Source organism: Diorhabda carinulata, chromosome 5, assembly GCF_026250575.1.
Source record: "Diorhabda carinulata isolate Delta chromosome 5, icDioCari1.1, whole genome shotgun sequence".
Classification (NCBI taxonomy): Eukaryota; Metazoa; Arthropoda; class Insecta; order Coleoptera; family Chrysomelidae; genus Diorhabda; species Diorhabda carinulata.
In genome coordinates this window covers 24,083,607-24,104,785 of record NC_079464.1, presented here as the reverse complement: position 1 = coordinate 24,104,785, position 21,179 = coordinate 24,083,607, and the positions used below count along the sequence as shown (strand labels likewise).

Below are 21,179 nucleotides of genomic sequence, written 5' to 3'. Positions count from 1 at the left end.
TATATAAATGTAAATAGAACATCTCTGAGAAGCGTTTATAATAGTATTCAGGTTATTTCCTCCCATACAAAGCACAATTTCTGAAAAAAATGTGAGTGAATGTGAGTGTATTCATTTTTTCAATGTATTCCAGTCATGAGAAATATGGGGCTACTATAAAAAAAACTCTTACACTCATACTTCATGACGGATAGCTGGATATGATGATATATCAACATTTTAATTTTGATTATATTAAAAAGAAACATTTTTTGTTAGTTTGTGAGCTTGTCTTCTTCTATTGCGCATAAAGAAAATCCTCAAGTTCTAAAACGTCAAAATCATCATCACATTAGCGAACAGACTATCAACGATAATTCAAGTCAGGGTACGGAAACTCGCTGATTCGGAAGGAGAAAATTAAATGTAGCGCAATCTCTTGGTTCATTAGCACAATTAATACGTTCATAAATTTAACTGTAAGTAAACTAGGGGCTATGGTGTACAGAGAATCAGAAAGCAGCATTGACATATAATGGTTGGTGCCTACTAACAACACCTTGTTAACAACATTGTTGCACGTGTTAAGTTGTAAAGAAGTGTTTCCGTTCTATTCACGTACAGAGAATTATTTTGATACCTGAAAGGTGTATCAGTTTGTGGTCAAGCAACTACTAAAGATGTAAATCTTCACTAATATATATTTATATATTATATAAAAAAGTAAAGTATTCCTATTGCTGCCCAGTCAACAGTTAAGGAAAGTTTGGCTAACCCGGGCCGGTTTTGATGAGCAACATAACAGGAAAATTGGAAATATTATATCCAAAACATTTCAGCCCTTTGTATTTAAAACAAGATGGCTTAAGTTTGTTGTTAGTTAAGGTTGTGGTTTCATCCCTTCATGTATCTCGTGAGGCATGTTTCTATTTTGGTTCGAAAATATATAAACCCTATTTATAAACTACCTAGCTGCTGGAGACTCATCTGGTTTGCACCAAAAGCGCCACTTAAACAGATCGTTAAAATACCATAAAAAATTAGAGGTAGGTATAATAGATGTACTTACAAGGTGCAGAAACAATCTATATAACAATCTTTGACATTTGTGACGTAATTGTGAGTACAGACGGCATTAACTCACATTTACCCACACTTAGTTAAAGGTTCAAATCCCTATCAGAGTATATGGACGAAGAAAACAACTCATATAAGTTTAATGTAAACTTTCACATATGTAACTGTTGGGTAAGGTGCATACTGCACTTTTCTTTTTTTGTGTAACAGAGACTGTACTTGTACCTTAGCCATCAGCTTATCAAGCTCTCGATGAAATACCAGACCTTTCGATCTGACCATCAAAAGGTACAAAATACCGAAATAGTTTCTCTCCAACTTTCTACTTTCTAGACCATTTATATATGTTTTTTTTTTTGAAAAATTGACTTGATTTCAGATCTGAAGACAGTGGATTTAGAGGATAGCAGCCTGCAGATTCTGTTGCACAGAGGGACAAAACCTCTATCCACATTCGCTGTGTGAGTGTGAGACATTACGGAACTCCAGAACACTACACCTAGGAGTATTTGAAATAGCAGAAGATGAAAGGCAACTACAGCCGTCTAACATTCTAAACTTTCTACTCCATTCAACTGTTTTGAAAAATAACTCAACGAAAGATCTCAATTCTAAATTGTCGTCAAAAACAGAAAGGACACTGTTGATTTCATTACGTTTAGTACTGCTAACGAACCAAAAAGATGGCGCTTAAATGGGGACTCGATATGGCTATCCAAAGGAAGTGGTTGATTTGGCTTCAAGCAATCCGCAATCCGCAGACCTTTGATTTCTTTCCATACTGTCTACGATTAGTACTTCTTTAGATCAATTTAAGCTCAGACGAGAGTTATGAAGGCAAAACGGCTCATAAGTGTGATTCTATTTATATTTGCACGGCGTCATATTGCGTTTGATGCTGGAAGTCAAGTGCACACAACTGGGATAATTGTTTCGAAGGCCATTGAATAAAGTAGCCGATTATCAACTGTATTTATGCGAGATAGGATAACAGCTTATCGTCAAATTGATGATGTCCAACTATGGAGTTTCTCTAAAAAACTAGCGTTAATATTTTGTCGTAGAGAATGGTAGAGAAAATTTAAATCTCATTGAACATGTGTGGGATATAATGGGAAGAAACCTGTCCAATTTACACCAGATTTTGGTGCAAATGTTACACGAAGTTAAAGTTTCTTCAAACGTGTGCAACGAGGAGATATTGCTTGCTTCCTTTTATTATTAAGACGCGTACAGGAGTGTTTTCAGGTATTTTCAAATGAATTTCTTCATTTTGATATTACATAGTGAATAACTTTTTATAAAATTTTATAAAATTAGGTTCAATTTTTTCTTGTAGATGTAACACTTCTCACTGAATATCAATTTCATACATAATTTTAATGTATAGTAGAAGCACCTAAATCTATTAATAAAATTATGATGTGGTTTATGTTTGAATTTTTATTTGCTCTTGCTGCCGTCGTTATTCAAATCCATTATGTGATTTTCCTGGAGAGAGATTTTCTCTCACAAAATCTGATTTTGAGATAGGAAAAAACAAGTAGTTGATACTACTAATATATCTATTAATATTTGGAAATATACTCGGTATTTATTTCAAATATGTTGATAAATCGCTTTCCAAGTACTCTCGGTCATAATCACTATTTTGAATATAGTTTTTGCGAATACTTTCATCGTACTTCCTCGTTGATCCCTCTAACAACAATCCTATGTTTGAATTAAACCACTTGCCAAATATATACGCATAGCAGAAAATATTCAGTTGGCTCTTCAAGAAATTGCCGCCTGCCTTAATGTGCTTATTTTCAGACCATAACTGATCACCTCAACCGAAAAAACATCATTAGAGGGAATAAATGTCTACAAATAAAAAATCTCTCTTGCAAAAAGAAAACACATTTCATCTAATTTCAACGTGAAACCAAGAAAATTGCTACGCGGCTTATAATAAATTGAGAACGATTCTAAGATTTGTGGAATAAAGCTGCTGGGAAATTTAATAATTTCTCTCGCTCACCTGCATGTCCGACAGATTTGGAATTCGTGACGTATTAAACGATATTCCCAAGGAATATGAAGCAGAATTTATCAAAATTTCCGATCTCATCACTAAATATGAATAAATGAAAAAGAAATGTAAGGAACAATCACTGTTCTATTCTAATTAGTTACGCTTAGTGCAAATTAAAACAAAAACCATTGGGTGAAAATCGTGTAACTATTGAACACAAAATTTCATGTGAACCTTTGTACAACGAACAAAATACTTGTGATTCTTTAAGCCCTTAGTTTATGTATATGCTACAATATACATAAATCTCTGTAGAAGTTTCAGAATTGAATCAAACAAGTGTCTCATTATCTTTGAAAGGTTTGTTATGAATTTGATTGAATATTTAATATGTGAACTTCTTCCAACTGTTTAATTCGTATAGTATTAACGTCAACATCTAGTCAATGACATTTCTACTTAATGGAACGCTTTAATTATCTAGGAAACCGCTCGTATGGCTTTTAGAAATTTTTATATACAAGGTTATCGTTTTTCCGGAAAAATAATGAACTTTGTTATTTAAAATAAATGACCCTGTATATTTTTGGCTATTCGAAATCGTTAAGAAATACTTAATATTTCTCATCGAATATTCTCTCTACCTAAATGCCATAATTTCCGAATTTCTTAGTTTTTCTGGAAACGAACAAATTGATATTCTAATGATACTAGGATATGGTGTAGAAATCAACAAGAAACGTGTGATATCTTTAATAATCTATATCCTAAATCCCATAACATTCTGTCATTAAATTAGTAAAAAAGTTTATCGAAACTGGTTTAGTAACAGATGATTTAGGCGTTCCATACATAAAACTTACTGTATATTTCAGAGAGTGGCAACTGCATTGAAAATAACAGTAAACGGTATGTTCCATTGAAAAAAAAAAATAGGAAAATAATTGAAATTGCCCAACACCATATATCCGGACAACTCGATTGGAACTAAAAGCAAATAATGTATCCTAGGGAACCAAAATGGTAGTACGGAATATCTTATATAATAAGTAAGGACAAAGTAAGTGAATAAATAAAAAAATAATTGAAGACTGGTTTACTTGAAAACGAAATTTGGTGAATATATATATTAATAATGAATGATGGTGAAAACAGCTCAGATACCGAATCGGATGAGTTCAGACGTTACACTAGTGTAAATATATTAACGTTCCTAATACAAATCTATTTATGAAGTATAATTTTGATTCAGATAAGAGAACACTAAACTGATAGATTAAATATTAAGTTACTTCAGTGAATCACATAAACAAGTACCTGCGTATATAAAATCCTAGTTATCTTACAACAGACCACTTCTCCAGTAATAAGCCAGCATGGCTAGTATTAATTTTGGATTTTATTCAACCTGAAGATTGATATTTTTGCTAAATATGTTGATGTTAACCATGTAGATACCAATTTGTGAAATGTAAACCTTCGGAATATTAACTAAGCTGGAATATCTTAAATTTCTAGACGCGCGTTTCGATAAGCAGGTTATCGTCTTCAGAGACTGAAGGTGAACTAAAATTTAATGACCTAACTTATCTGTTTTATACTAAATTTTTCCTCCAATAAACCTTCTTCCGCGAAAATTAATTCTAACGGCAAAATCTCCTTGACGGGAATTTTAAACTAGACTTAGACTTGGAATGGATATTTTGTGAGTACTGTGTACATTTGTTTGCTTGAAATCTATTTGTTATAGTATTATAATTATAAATAATGGAAAATCATTTCCCAGTTAAGTTCCGAATGTAGGTTAAAGTTGAGGTATAAATCATATTAGTTGCATAATGAATTCACTTCATAAATTTACGTATAATTCCACAATAACTAAATTTATAGCCAGACAGACTATCTGATGAGGAGAAGAATAAATATATATTAAACCTGGAAATGCAGAAAATCTGATTTAAATATTTTTCCTATATTTCCATTTTTGTAAATAATTATATAAGAATATTTTCATAATTTAATCAATATTTCTGTGATGAGTAGAAAATCATGAAAGAGAGGTAGACTTTGATGATAAATCGATTGAAAGCGTTTCCTTTAGTAATGATTCGTCACAACAAACGACAACATTTACTCAGGCAATACCGTTTGAGCTGTTTTGGGTATCAAGAGTTTTTAGAGTATACTAAAACTTATTAGGTTCTATGGTGCACGTGTGGAAGTAGATGAGAAGATAAGGCAGCGCTAATTTATGCTATATGATGTTGAATGACAATTTATTAGTACCTAATCAACCAACAAAGAGGCCGTGTACAATTTTACCCATGGAATTAGCGAACTAAATTCACCCAGTATATACGATCAAAGCCAGGAAAGTATGGAATCAAACTATGGTGTACAAGATTCAGAAAATGCATGTCCATTGAATAGACGCATTTATAGTCACAAATCAATTAGTGCTTGACTCTTTCACTATTCTACTTTATTTATATATTTCATTATGAACAATAATTTGTATTTTAATTGAACTAAATATTGTAGGTATTGAAGAAATATAAATATTCCAGTAAACATGTTAGCATTAAAAAATTGTGGATAATTATTTGTTCTATACGGGTTTCGTAAAATAATTGTTATACTACTACAGTAGAACCTCACTTATTCGACTTCGGATGGTTCAACTCCCCGCTTAGTCCGACCATAAGGCCGCCAGCCGCCGCTACAGTCCCGCTTAAAAACATTTTTTACCGTGTGATTTCTCACGTTTGAATTAAGTGCAATTGTGTGTCAATGCAGTAGTGCAATAAGGTAAGTACATTTGTTAAACTTCCATTCAGATTAACAATATTTTACAACATGATAACAGACCATTTTTATAGTACGGTATAGGCACTACTGTACATTACACCTTCGTGTAAGATTAACCTAACCTAACGAAGCTTCCTGTCCCGAAGGGGACGGATTAGTGAGGTTCTACTGTAGATGCAATGCTCTCAGATAAAGCCATTAGTAGCGGAAACCAGAAAAAAAATATTTCTCATTTTCTAAAAATGTTTATTTTATTCAAAATTTCACTAACTGTGCTTATTATTGCTTTGGGTGGACTGAGTAGCTTTCATAGCCGGTCTTAAGCCCGGATAAAAAAAGGGTTCCAAGTGAGGCCAACGACCTGCTTGGGCAAAAATTAAAGTACTCCTAGAACCAATGACGTAGCCTCGGAATTTATCGGATACAATTTTAACGACCTACCTGTAACAAGGACCCTAGCTAACACAAACGGAAGCAGATTTTACTCAAAGTGGGATATTGGAATATAACATCATTTAATAACAAGGATCAAGAAGTTATTCTTGAGATAAAAAGACATAAGTTGGATATGTGTACCCTATCGGAGACTAAAAAGAAGGGCAAAGGAAACAGGAAATATGAGGAGTACATACTGATATATAGCTGCAAGGATGAAAATGAGAGAACATCAGGAGTAGACTAACTGTTACATGAGAAATTTGAAGCCCACATGTAGTTATTTCACGTCTAAAATCCAAAAGTGACATTTTACCTGTCACAAGACAAAAATGCACATACGCATTGATAACTACTGTATCTAACATTTCAGTAAATTAGGAAAGTACCATTTTTTTCCACGTATTTTCGTTCAGAATAGAAATTAAGATACTTGCTGAAGAGAAAAGAAAATCGTACCTACTGTATAGATCCAAAGCAATGATATATGATGTGTATAAATCTGTAAGAAATAGAAATCAAAAGAAAGCCAATCAATGAGTACAAGTACTTAGAACACAAAAATCACTATGGAAAAATGGGAGAATTTTAGAGAACTCTACGATCAACAACAAGTACATCAACACAGAACTTACATCAAGATGACGAACATATTGAGAGATGTACCATATCGTTGGAGAGAATGCAACAAATGGTGACTAACCTGAAAAACAGAAAAGCTCAAAGGTATTGACGAAATATCAAACGAAATGATCAGGTATGGAGGTATCACGTTACATGAAGGGCTAAGGACTATTTTCAATAAAATATTTGACACCAAGAGTATATGAAATGAAAATTGGAAGTTTCTTACCAATATTTTTCCATTCTTTTTGCCTATTTTCCGGATCAGCTCTACTCACTTTCTTCTTTATCTATTTCATCAAGACTTTTGGTATATACCTTCACATCATTATTATTAGTATTCTTTCCTTCTCTTTAGGTTTTCATGGTATATGACCGGCATTTTTCTCTTATACTATGATGTTTTCCAAAGATTGGATCGAGATTATACCTTTTGTACACAGTAGATATACCAATAACATAATTACAATGGTAGAAACGTATACTGATGACACTATTGTACTAGCATGCTACTCTGACCCAGCATCAGCCTCAAGTAACCTTCAGTCTAATCTAAAAACGTATCCACACATGTGATGTATATACTACGTAGAAAAACGTGTCCTTTCTTGCAGATCAATAACTGTTAACTACTATAAGCCATATATCTCTTCTTGCATTTGAACTGATGTCTGACCGTGGAAAAACATATTAAATAGCTTAGACTTAAATTTCTAATGAGATAACTATAGGACTTATTATAGGATCCAGCTAAGTTGAATACAAAACTGTAGTATCTCTGTATAGCTGGAGTGAATAAAGAATATAATAATACGAATCCTTATCTTTCACATTTTTTGTTGATTAGGTGTATGATAATTTCACTGCGGTTACCTTTTTCAAATTGAGTAAACACAAAATATTTATCGAGACACGCAAACACTTTTCGAATTTAAATACGAAAAATCACATGATTTTGAAAATATTGTATTATCAAGATCTTCTCTTTTTCTAAGTGTAGGTAGCTCTTCTAATAGAGTGATTTGACCATAACTTGTGACTGAAATATCTAACCTCGAATGTTATTCATCATTTTGATACAAAATATCAATTTAATTCAATAGCTAGTTGCTTACTTGTCACCGAGTGATTTGTGGCGACAATTTATATATAGAGCATCATCGTTATCCATCATTTTCAAACGGAGAAAGGAAACAGACGAAACATTGAGGTGATCCCTAGAAAGGGTCAGGAAGACTATTCAATTTTCTCTCAATGTCATTCCCTATCAGCTCATTGACAAAAATGAAATACTTTATTACAAGGTATAGAATGAAAACACGTTCCTTCCAAATTGAGCATCAGACTAAGAAAATTGCTACGCGGCTTCTATAAATTGAGAGCTATTTTCAGATAAGAATACTACAAAATTTGATTCATCCCCTCACCAAGAATCCATATTAGCCAAAGTTTTGGAAGAGAAGAGAGTATGACTTCACAGTCAACGTGAATATTCCACAGATTTTAACAAATTTTGTTTTCCCAAATAGCTCAAAATAAAATGTTATTATACGCAGTGATTGAATAAGAAATTTGCTTGAAAGTATTATAGGTTTTTGTATGGATATTTATGAAAACAATTAACGATCTTTAGTAAAATTTCAATAACACAAAATGGATACAACGTCTGGTGATCACGGCAATTGGAATAAAACTAGCTTACTGAAATTGTGAAACAGTATACAGAGTGTGTTTTATGTATCGAACGCCTCAATTATCTCGGAAACGGCTTGTACGATTTTTATAAATTTTTGTGTACAAGGATTTTGTGATACGTGTAATGGTGTAATTTATATTCTTGTCAGATCTCTTCTTTCACCAGAAAAATAATGAACTTCGTCATGTCCAATAGATGAATATTTTTCGCTTTTCGAAATCCTTAAGAAATACTAATTATTTTTCATCAAATGTTCCCTACACCTAAATGCCATAATTTCGGAGTTACAACTACATTTGCGTTATCTCCGCCGAAGTTAAAATATTGATAAATTATTATTCTAGAAGTTTATTGAGAGTCTTAATGGATAGTTTATCTGAAAAAGAACGAATTGATATTTTAATGATATTAAGATATGGTGATAGGCGTAGAAGTTAACAAAAAACGTGTGATATCTCTAATAATTTATATCCTAACCGAAATCTCATAACAAGATCTATTGTCAGTGAATTAGTAGAAAAGTTTGACGAAACTGGTTCAGGAAAAGATTTATCCAAAGCAGGACGCAGAAAAACTGCACCAACTGGAAACAAATCTTTAGATGTTTCTTCCTGTTAGAAGCCGAATGATGGAAAAATGTAACAATCAAAACGATCCAAAGTTTTTAAGTCATGTTATCTTTTGCCATGAGGCCACTTTTTGTATTAATGGAAACGTAAATCGGCATAGTCGTAGATACTCTTCACATAACAATCCTCGTTATTTGGGTGAATTCTACACCCATAATCCCGACAAACTAAATGTATGGGCTGGAATAATGGGCGACAAAATGAATGGTCCCTTTTTCATTGAGGGTAACTTAAATGGTCCGGCGTATTTAGATTCATTGGAAAATAGTATTATACCTGAGTTGGCTCGGATATTTATAAATCCAAGTAAGCATTTCGATGGCATTTAAAAAAAAATCATTATTTGAAATTTCAGATATTAACAAAATTCCAAACGACAATATTTGGCCAAAAGAAGATGGTCCCACCTCACTAAGTGTGTGGTGAGGCAATAGCTAAATAATCTGTTTTCCATAATATGGATTGGAAGGCGTGGTTTTATCGAATGATCCCCGCGATCACCCGTCATGAATCCTTTAGACTATTTCCTGTGGAGTCACTTAGAAAAGTTGATTTCAAAACAAAACCTACCAATTTCAGCAATTAAAAGATTTTTTCCGGAAAAAAGAAAGATCTGAAAACAATGTAGATACCACCATAATACCGTCCGTACGTAACTCCACAGAAATCATTCTTTTGATGAACCATTCTGCCACTTTGAACGAATCTCACAACATAATTAAGAATTTTATGAAATTCTCCTCAGCTCTAATTCAGCAGTGGTGCGTGTTCACGCCTCAATTTTAGGTGGAACATATTGTAATCAAAAGTTTTCTCTTATCAATTTTTATGGTTGACAGCAACAATAATTAACGCACGCAAGTAGCATAGGAAGAGAATATGAAGAGAAAGTAATAAAAGAAACTAATCTCGCAAATACTGCTCAATATAATACTTATTATACGTGGTAAGTATACTATACATTAATATGATTCTTATACCAATTTCAATGGTCTTGAATTTCAATAATTCTGCCCATCCTGGCTTATTTCTTGATATTATCGATTCACGTTGTAACGCCGATTTATAATGTCTTCGATTATTTGTTGGATATCTTCCGAACGCTTCACCATCCTCTAGTTGAAAAGCTCGAAACTGAAATAGAAATACCAGCCAGCGGTGTTATTTGGTTTGTGTAAATAAATCATTACAAACGTCGCTATAAACAGAAGAAGCCCCTCACTTCAACGTACTCGAACATCAAATTTAAGGATAAAATATACAAATAAATGATTAGTTATTTCAAGGAGCCAGCAATATCAACTATTGAAAGACAAACTAAACATGATTATTGTAATATTTTTCAACAGTAGGGAAGATTTATACATACTGTATTCCACTCACAAACTCGAATATATATCAGAATGAACATTTCTAGAATTCTAGGAAGTAAATAAAAAAAAAAAAGAAAATAAAATGACCTTCCTAGAAATAAGTTCTGAAAAAATAACATAAACAACTCGCCGCTGCTTATGAAAAAATGTACATCAAAGGCAATATCAAAGACGTCACCGCATTCGTCAAATTTTAGAGTTCCATTATAACCGGATAGGATCGGCTTTATGGTCTGTGTCGTGAACGAGTGCCTAACTGCTGTACCAAAAAATAAAATCACAAATATATGCGGAATATTTAATTTATATAACGCGAAACACAATTTTCAAGCGAGATTAAACAAAATAATAAATTAAGTTCTTCTGATATCTCAATACAAAAAATAAAGAATATGTATTAAAAACAAAAAATAATTGATAAAACACTTGCTTTTAGAAACCATGTATGTTATTCAATATGATCAGTATATTGATGAAAAGCTTATTTGAATAACCTTAATGTGATCTGATCACATCTTTTACATTTTGAATAAACTAATTGTATAAAAATTCAATGTCATTCATAACGGCGTAACAAAACCTAACCTCAAACTGGACTGATTTCATTTAGAAACAAAGTATAAATGAGTACCTGCTCACGTTAATATATGAACTTGATTTTAATATCTCTGACACACCAAAATATAACCAGACATTGACACTTCTTTTAATTGAACGGAAAAACTAAAAAGTTTATGTAGGCATCAAAATTATAATGAAAACAATAATAGATTAAATCATCAGTTAGTTAGTTAGAAGAAAGAATATTTAAGAATATGAAGGGAAGACATAAAGTATATAAAGACACATATATTTAATAGAGGAGGGCCAGTGACCAATTTTAGGTGGTCATTTCAAAAGTCATGAAACTTTTCACAGTCACACCATAATACCTACAGATACTGAAAAGCCACCTCGACAATATTGTTACAAAATTTTTGCCAGAACATTTACATACCTCCTAATTGTTGATAAAACATTACGAATATTTTTAAAAAAAATTCCAATTTTGTCATTTCATCAGTTTTGAAATTTTAATAGAATAAATAAAATAGATTAATAAGTCATAATATCTAATGTCAGAGAGAAATTCCATCACCAAAGGTCTGCCAGAGCGAGAAACGTGTCCGTGCGAGTGCGAGCAATGCATATGGAAACCAAAAATGTTCGTAAACAACTACTGAGATGTTGAATCGTATGCAATACCCTAAACCGTGAGACTATCCCTACTTTTTGTTCATACCTGTGTTAAGGCCTTCGAAATAACAGAAAATAACATAGAAGTACGTCACAGGTACAAGTAAAAGCAATAGACCTTCTATGACCTTTAACTTCCAAAAGAATACCTAGGATGTAATGACAAAATTGGGTTTTTTCTTATAAATATTTATAATGTTCTGTCAACAATTAGGAGGGATGTAAATGTTCTGGCAAAAATTTTATGAAGTAACAATACTGTCGAAAGTAGTTTCCTAGAATTTTATGACTTATACTTCAACAGAAATAAGTCTTATTTATGCCCCTCTTTAAAAATTTAGGGTAGTTCTCCCCGGCCACATAGGGCTGCCAGAAGTTAGCATCTGTAGTTATCAAGGTTTGACTGTGAAAAGTTTCATGACTTTTGAAATGACCACCTAAAATTGGTCACTGGCTCTTGGTCTATAAGTGCTCTGGATATATAATGAGGAGAACCATCAGTAATGATAGAAATAATGATTGAAACGTGAAATGTTTATTTGTCTATGGAAAATAAACAAATAAAACTTTAATTAAGTTTAATATTTGTTTATTGAGTTTATTGGCATGGATAATGAGGCAATTCTATTCCTATTTATTATGGTAAGCATGCTCAAATCGTAATTATCTCAAGGGCATTTTATGTGGATTTTCCTCTTGGATGCTCTCATTATTACTGAGTGCTTGTGATAATATAATCGCTCCAGCTATTTATTACAATATTCAAAACCTTTTATATACATTTGACTAAATGTACGTTAATATTACCAGCTTTGTAGGGCATATTGCATTCTATCAAATCGATAATATAAGAATCCGTTTGGGAGCTCTGATTTGTTCTGTTTACCCAGATTGTATAATATACTAGCAATTGGCAATTGATTGGTACGAGGACGAGCTTAAAGCTAAATAGAAATTTGTTATGTATGATTTTCGAAATATAAGTAAACAAACCAAAGGGATGCAGTTATGAATAGTTCTGATAACTTATACTGATTCGAAAAATACTGGTCATAATCCAATTATCATATGAAGTTAATGATAAAAACTATAAATCCATAAGTTTGCCAAATGTTCTACATACCGAGGTAATACAACATTAGAAAATAATGGAGCATTCTGATAATAATCGCATGAAAAATAGTGAAGATCAATTTGTATTTTCACGACGAAAATATTGATATTTATTGTATTATAAATATGTAGAGCGGGTGGATTTGATTACAACAAATAGAAAAAGTATCAAAATAATTGTCTAAACAACTTACCTGATCACTGTTGTTACGAAATTTTAAAAACCTGAAACAATAAATAGAAATTACTTTTGAAGGGATGTCAAACAAAGTTTAGAGAAACGTATTAAATGGATTATAAGTTTCTAGCTCCAGAGAATGATTCATATTATAGATAAACTAGTCAAAACCAATATATTATGATATACGAGGTGTTTCAAATTTATTGGGGTAAGCAGTGACAAGTTTGAACTAACTCTCTTAATGAAGCGTTGTTAGTAAGATTGTGTACACTGTATGTGTCGAAAAACATGTATTAACTAACTCTAGAGCTAACATGCCGTCTCAGAGATCGACAGTTTTCAATTTTTCCGGAAATTGATGATTGTGCCACATTGTATCCCGACTGCTTCCAGTACCTTCCTACTCCTTCAGTAAAAAACCGATTTTTAACCTTGAAATTTAATAGTTGCCTACACCCTACCATATCTAGGTTTTGAGACAACTTTTAGGGTGTCAATTTACAAGTATTTACAGACTTACAGCTGGGTATCTCTAACTCCGAGATTCTTACCTAATTTAAGCTTAAATGACTGGACTACAGCAGATCTGATACATAAAGAATGATAATAATATAAGAAAACAATTAATTGCACGACATTTCTTGTCATTTTTTATATTATGTTGAGTATTTTTCACTTTCTAATTTGCTTAGATATGCAAGATTGTATTTTTTGGCTCTTTCAAACTATAATTTATTCGTTTGTGTTATATGAGGTGTCCAAATAATGTAAGCGACTATATCTCAAAAACGACTTGAATTACGACTTTTAAGTTAGAATAATTGTTATGAAAATTGATAAGAAAAGTTGCTGGAATTTATTCTCAAGTTTGAATAAAGTCAGTTAATAATAATGATTGCGGAAAATAAGTTTTCTGTGGAATTTTCTTGATTAAAGTATACTGAAAATGGAGGCAAACATCTTATTTCTACAAGAAGTAAATTTGGGTCAGCACCATTTCCTCAACTCTTTCTTTAAAATTGTGGGGGTAAGACAAATATTCATTTAAAAAATATGAAATAACATCTCGTTGGAGGAAATATAGATTTTATTATTTTCTTGTGCTAGGAGCGAAGTATATGTGTTTGACTATTTCCTTCGAAAAATTTAAGCCAACTAAAAAGCTGTAATATTTTATGTTTACCTAGCAACGATCAAATTTCAGCGATAATACTGCACTAGTGCAAATTATCGATAATTTGCACTAGTGCCAAATTTGGTTATTGATTTATCAGATATTGATCAAATACTTTCAGCAGAACAAAAAAAGTTTGCGATGTGTTCTGAATTGTGATAGATGCGTTTATAGGCGGTTAGTATTTCGTTTACTGCCTCTGAGTACATTAATCGACCTGTATCTCGAAGACATGGTAACAATAGATCTGAAATGTATATTATCAATTATCTAGCAGGCCTTATCGCCTTTGAAAATGGATGGAACATCAGCTACTATACAATTTTTTCTACAACAAATTGATAGTTTATCACTTATTCGAGATATTAGAAGTCTTAAAGCTAAACAAGCGAAGAACTCTATTTTGTTTGCAGGATGGAGATCCACCGCACTTTGATAGAAGGTGTCGTAATTAGTTGAGTAACCATTTTCCGAATCGATAGATTGGTACAGGTGCAAAAGCTCCCATACATTGCCCTCCTCGGTCATGCGATTTTAATTCCTTGCATTACACAGTTTGGTGGTATCTTAGGGGAAAAGTTTATGCTACAGAGGTAAATTCACCTCAAGAATTGAAAGACAGAATTCAACGTCACTTTAATGACCTCATAACTGCTTCCCAACCGTTAAGAAGATTAATGGATTCTTTAAAAAAAGGATAGTCTTGTGTATTTGTGAAACCGGAGGACATTTTGAACACGCACTCTAATTGAATTCTACATATTTTGTGTCATTAGCCTTTTTCTAAATCATAATTTTCAAATAAAAATTACGAAAACTGTCCACAGTATCGAGTTTTATCAAGAGTAACTTTTTGGTATAAAATTTAATGATGTTCAAGTTCATTTAAAATTTTGCTCAACAAATCTGATATTGAAAAAGTTATGTTCAATAGTACTTGGAAATAACCGTGTAATTATCGCCCTCTATTGAGTCAGACATAAAAACAAATTCATTGGATGCATCAGCTACCAAAACATATTTGTTTGAAATTTTAATATAATGTTGCCAAAATCGTAAAAAATGTGTATGAACCCCAATTTTTCTCAGTTTTCTATCTATCCTACAGACTAGATCACCTTTTTTTAACACCCTGTATTGTTAGCTACCGCCCTGTTTTTGTTATCAAATCTCAAAATTCTATACAGATATGACAGAAACATGTTTTAAAGAGATAATTGAACATTTCTCATGTGAAAAAACAATTAAAAATCTAGAAGAAATTACTCAAATAATATACCGAAAGGGCTCCGACCCATGTAATGATTTGTGATTGTTTGCTCATAAAAGTAACCATGTGAACATGTTAATCGTCTCGGACCGTCATTAACTGCAACTAAACAATACCTGGTTAATAAAATCCGCCTCATAGAATTAGATAAGGCATTTTACAGCATTGGAAATAATTCTTAGCAATTTCTCTTTGTTTCATATTTCATAACAATACAATCATAATTTAAGTGGTTTCCGGACTACAGCCGCTTAGCTCGCTTATATGCCCCCCCGGTACATAGTTCTACAATAAATCATCTGTGATTTTCCCTTCCGTTCGCATAGTTCCAAGTTAAGTATACTGGAAAAAAATTGAATATTTGATGCATGACTTTGAACTGAGAAAACATGCAAATAGGTTCGTTACAATTCTTGTTACATGATTCTATCATCTGAAAAAAATTAGTTGATTTTTCACTTTATTTCGATTACATTTGAGTAGCAGAATGAAAATTTATCCCTTCACCGCTTTCAAAAAAGAACATCGTCTGGGCTGTAGCATTTCCAGGCCAGCCATCTCTAACCAAGCTTTACAATATTTCTAGTCTGTTTTCATCAAATAATCATTTTGTATTCGTCTTTTTTATATATACAGGTAATGCGATTTTTTTCCTTTTTTCCCAATAAATATATTATTCTTGAAACTTTTTCTTGTTTCCAGCAATTTATATTAATTAGGAGGATCATGCTCAGGAATAGTTTATTTCATTTAATTCTTTATGATGTTTTCTCGGCCTTTCCGTCTTTTTATTTCTCGATTTTCATTTTTAGTCCTAATCCAAAACTGGTAGCATCCAGCTTGACATTAATCGTTCACCTCATCTTCTCAAGTATCGGTTGTATATAAATTAACTCAGACCAAATACTATTTCTTGAGAAAGAGTTTGATACGCTGTTAATTAATAGAACTGGATGGAAGTCACCTTCTTAGGTTGAAAATAAAGTCTTCATGATCAATTAATTCCGTGGATCCCCTGCTAGTAATGAGAATAATTATCGATGAGTTGAACGACGTATTAGAAAATGATAATGAAAAATGCAATTACCATTTCTTTTTAGGCGATATTAAGGAATTGATTGATAAGAACAAATTATTTAAAAATATACAGTGAGCCTCATTGAAACCATAAATAATGGAAAATCTAAGTATCAAAGACAATAACCAAATAATCAATGACATTGAGCAAATGACCAATATATTCAATTAATATTTCATCGGTGTGAGTAAAAATTAGCCAGTACTATTAATCGACAACTATAAAGAGGAGAAGATTATTAGTGGCCACTGGTTATTATTGTATTCAGCACTGAGAGTGAGGTAGAACAAATAATTAATAACGACTTAAAACCCAAAAAAAACCCTAGGTATAATTATATCAGTGCTAAAACGCTAAAAAATGATAGTGAATTATATGTCATCCAATCACTGTAATAATTAACAGTTCTTTCGAAACAGGGCAATTTATCAAACTTCAAAACTCAAATATTAGTGTTTTTGTTTTTATTATAGAAAAGTATTTTGACAATAGGTTATTGGATTTGTTCCAATTCAAATCACATTTTTCGATAAATGCTATAATTGTCGTGACAGTCCATTTATGAAAGGAAGACAAATAAATTGTTCTGTCTCTGAAAATTGTATTAATTAGTTTTGTGAAGTAATCATTCAATTGCAATGCATTTTTTACCTTGGCGAAACTAGTTTTTCGGTATTGAGTATCTAAAAGTTTTATAGCAGGATCTGCAAGACCTACTAACTGATTATTTTGATGTTTTGAATCACAATTATCGTATTAAGATAACCAGGTTTCCTTAGTATGCCATTTTGTTTTTAAATTGTTATTTTTGTGATGTAGAGTAGTACTTAGAAAGTTAATTTTATTATTTTCCTCAACTTCCATAGTAAATTGTAATTTTTCGTGAAAACTATTGAGTTTTTTGAGACATTTTCTTTTTCATCTTTAAGTATTGCTGTTATGCAATCAACAACATGTCTACAGAAAAATGGGACTATTGTTTGCTCTTCCATAACTACAATTCTGGATATTGATGCATGACCGAAATGTCAATATAATGTCTAAATAACCATTTTAACATTATTTCCATCGACTTAAACCCAAGAAAGAATTCAAAATATTATAAATAAATTTCTTTAATTTCTTATTTCTTAGGCCTTTTGATATATTAACGTATCTAATGTTCTTTTCTTTTCACTTTGGTGTTTCGTTGCCACGTTCCCAATAAGAAAACGCTTATATATTTATATATAGTTTATGAAGCAGACTATGTTATTATAATTATTCTGATTCAATACATTGACCAAATAATAATTCTATTTTTAAGCTATAAATTATTTTTAGAATAAAGTCTGTCCCATGTTCACATTTTGATTATAATTTCTAAAAACTTTGTTCATTATTTTGTTATTCTATATTTTATACTAGTTACTTCCTTCATTTTCAACCTCTAGTTTATATATTATTTATTCCTATCAAAATCATACAGATTTTATAGCGCCACATCTCTTTGTTAAGAAGTTGCTGACTCCTGGTCTAAACCCTTCATTATTTGAATACTACATATTGAATGGCATGGATTGAAGATACAGAAATAACGAGTGGTAGAATCCCATTGAAAAGTAAATATCTCTGAAAATACGCGATCTTATACATCTATATACTGAGAAGGTATAATCATCATATGAAGTTATATATAATATTAAAATTTCCACATATTTATGTAGAATAAATTATTCCTAATCAAAAATCTAATGGACTGTTCAGGAAAAACTTACTTATACTTATTATACTTATTTACAACACGCGAAACAATAAAAACAGCTACGAAATATTTGTCAAGAATATGTTACATGAAAAAAACATTGTGTTGTATGTAAAATTGTAGGTATTAAATTCTACTTTGCACAATAATACATTTGAATGTTGGATTAGATAATTATTGACAATAGTGTTTTAAACTCTCTAATAATTTTCATTTGGTTATTATTCATTAAAAGAAAATCTTTCATGTATACATGTGTCATAATTTCCAGTTAAGTTCATTACACTACATGGTTTTCCAATTATCTCCATAATTTTTTCTATAGAATACCTGCTGTGAAAATTTGATACCTTCACAGGCATCTACGTGATAAAGTAAATAACCAACGACTAAAATGACAAATTATATTTATTTATCGAGGAATTATTTAGTAGAATTGATCACAATATTTTTCCAAGTAATCGCGTGCTTACCCTAATATCAATATTTAATTATTTGTCTTTTTTGTAGATACACAATTAAAATTAGATATTCTAAATTACTTATTGAAAAAGGCGAGTAATTACATGTTATCGTAACACGTCATGAAACAGCCCATCGTTCGCATAACCAATACGTGTACAGTGCTATTCAATATTAATTACCCATAATTTATTATTGTTAACGATTTAGATATGGAATATACATAAGTTTGTGGTAACAATAAATTCTATGACAGGAAAATTTGAAATGCTGTCGCCTGACTATATCGAATAATACTTTCTCAAACGTGATTCCCTACAATTTAATAAATTTTTTGAACACGTCCCTCTACCTCATACAAAGAAATATATTCAAGAAACAGAAGGATACAGAGTAACAAGAAAACACTGAAAAGTGAATAGAAAATGGGAACAAAACGACGTTCACTCTCTAGAATATATGGTTGGTACTTAAACCGAATTACATAAAACAATTAACAATTGGGTAACAAATGGAATACTGATATATAAAGTGAGTCACCTGTATTTTTGTGGTCACTAGTGGGCGTTTTTTGAGATGTTGGCGCAGAAATTTGATCCCGATGAATTGATTTAATTTGGATTTAGGATACCCAGACCATGAATCATGACATTTGTCCCATTGAAGGTTACTTTGGCAAAATTCAAACACTTATTATATTTACAATGCATTAATAGTTTTCTTTTATAGTACATAAGAGTTTTCTATACATTTATTTAAATCTACTTTTCTCATTACGTAATCCCTGCTATATCACGGTATATATAATAAAACTTGACAACTAATGTCAATGTAAGAGAACAAATAGCAAACTCACGTGCAAATGAGAATTCAGAGCAACGCAATCGACATCTTCCTGCTAATACATTAAGGCAACGAAAGGCGCGTAAACGAGTGACCGACGCTCACAGAGTAAATGAGTGACAGCGGGTGCAAAATCATCGAGCACTGGCACGAGCTTCTTTTAATCGCCTTGTGTTTGAATATGACCCTGAAATAGACTATTCATCACATTCGCTAATCATGATAGGTAGTATGGACAAAGAATGTCAATATTGTCAAGCTTTCAAATACAAAGTTGAATCGGCCGGTTTATGTTGCGCATGTCGAAAAATTTCTCTGCAATCACTAAACCCGTCACCAGAACCTTTGAAAACGCTAGAAACACATCCCAATCAAACTGGTTTTTGCGTAAAAATCGTAAATTTAATTCTTGCTTCTACGTTGCGTGCTCGAGAGCACATACAATGGCATGACGATAATTTCAGCATTCGTAGATAGTTAACTCTAAGAATAAATACACATTATGGAATAGTTTAAGATTCAACCTTTTCATCTTCAATTACCACGACTTCAAGTTTTTATTCAACACAGCTTCTACATTCAACATATCTGAAAGCATACTAATACACATACTCACACAAATTTGAATGAAAATTTTCATCAAAATGGTCTAATTGTTACAGCTAATTTCCAAAAGTTTACATTTAAGACGTGGAACAGGACAACGTCTGTCGGGTCCGCTAGTTTTCAATAAAAAACTTGAACATGCCACTAAAAACACATAGTTCAAATATGTAACTCCAAAAGCATTTTTATTACATGTTTATTCGCTGTCGAAGCTATTTGAAAAACGTTCCACCAACATCTTTCTCTAGTAGAATGGTAAAAAATTTCAAATTTGGAATTTTTATTATTTTCTTCACTTAAGAGCATATGTCCTTGTTCGCCTGTATTTATTAAAATTTCACTATCTAGTGATACTTCGTTTTCTATTTTCTGTTTTCTCTGCATTTTTACATATGGTGCAAGACCGTATTGAAAATTTATTTTAAATTCAGAGGATAGTTTCACTGAAGAATCTCAATTGGCAAGTTTTTCCAATTACTTGCCCAGTTTCACTATTTTATTTAGGTTCTCTATACGTCTTCATCCATAATGTGTATTGATTAACATTGTCTTTGTAAATGGTTGCTAGATGCATTATGACAAACAAGCAAAGTTTACAACTCTTTGGATGTCTTAGACCCACCAGCGAATATCTCGTTTTTCTATAAAGGTCTGGCTATTAAATAACGAAACTGCGCACCTAGAGAACTTGACAAATTGATGCAAATTATTTGGGACTCCGCCGGTGAAGGAGAGTTTGGTACTGGAAAATCATTAAGCTTAGTAAATGTGTTGCTCCTGTAAGGTTGTGACCGATCAATTGTAATGTACGAGGTGAGGCTATTAAATAACGAG

The 21,179-nt window shown here is 31.8% G+C and overlaps 1 protein-coding gene across 6 annotated transcripts in view; it reads right to left on the bottom strand.

Annotated features, from left to right (window-relative positions):
* LOC130893859 (connectin) overlaps positions 1 to 21,179 on the bottom strand; it is a 619,332-nt gene that overhangs the window by 550,939 nt on the left and 47,214 nt on the right. For 5 of the 6 annotated variants that reach the window (XR_009059257.1, XR_009059258.1, XM_057800277.1 and 2 more), the window contains one exon: positions 13,182 to 13,212. The gene's annotated coding sequence lies outside the window, so the exon portion shown is untranslated. Of the gene's footprint in view, positions 1 to 13,181; positions 13,215 to 21,179 lie in introns of those variants that run through there. The other variant, XR_009059256.1, reaches the window with a different exon arrangement.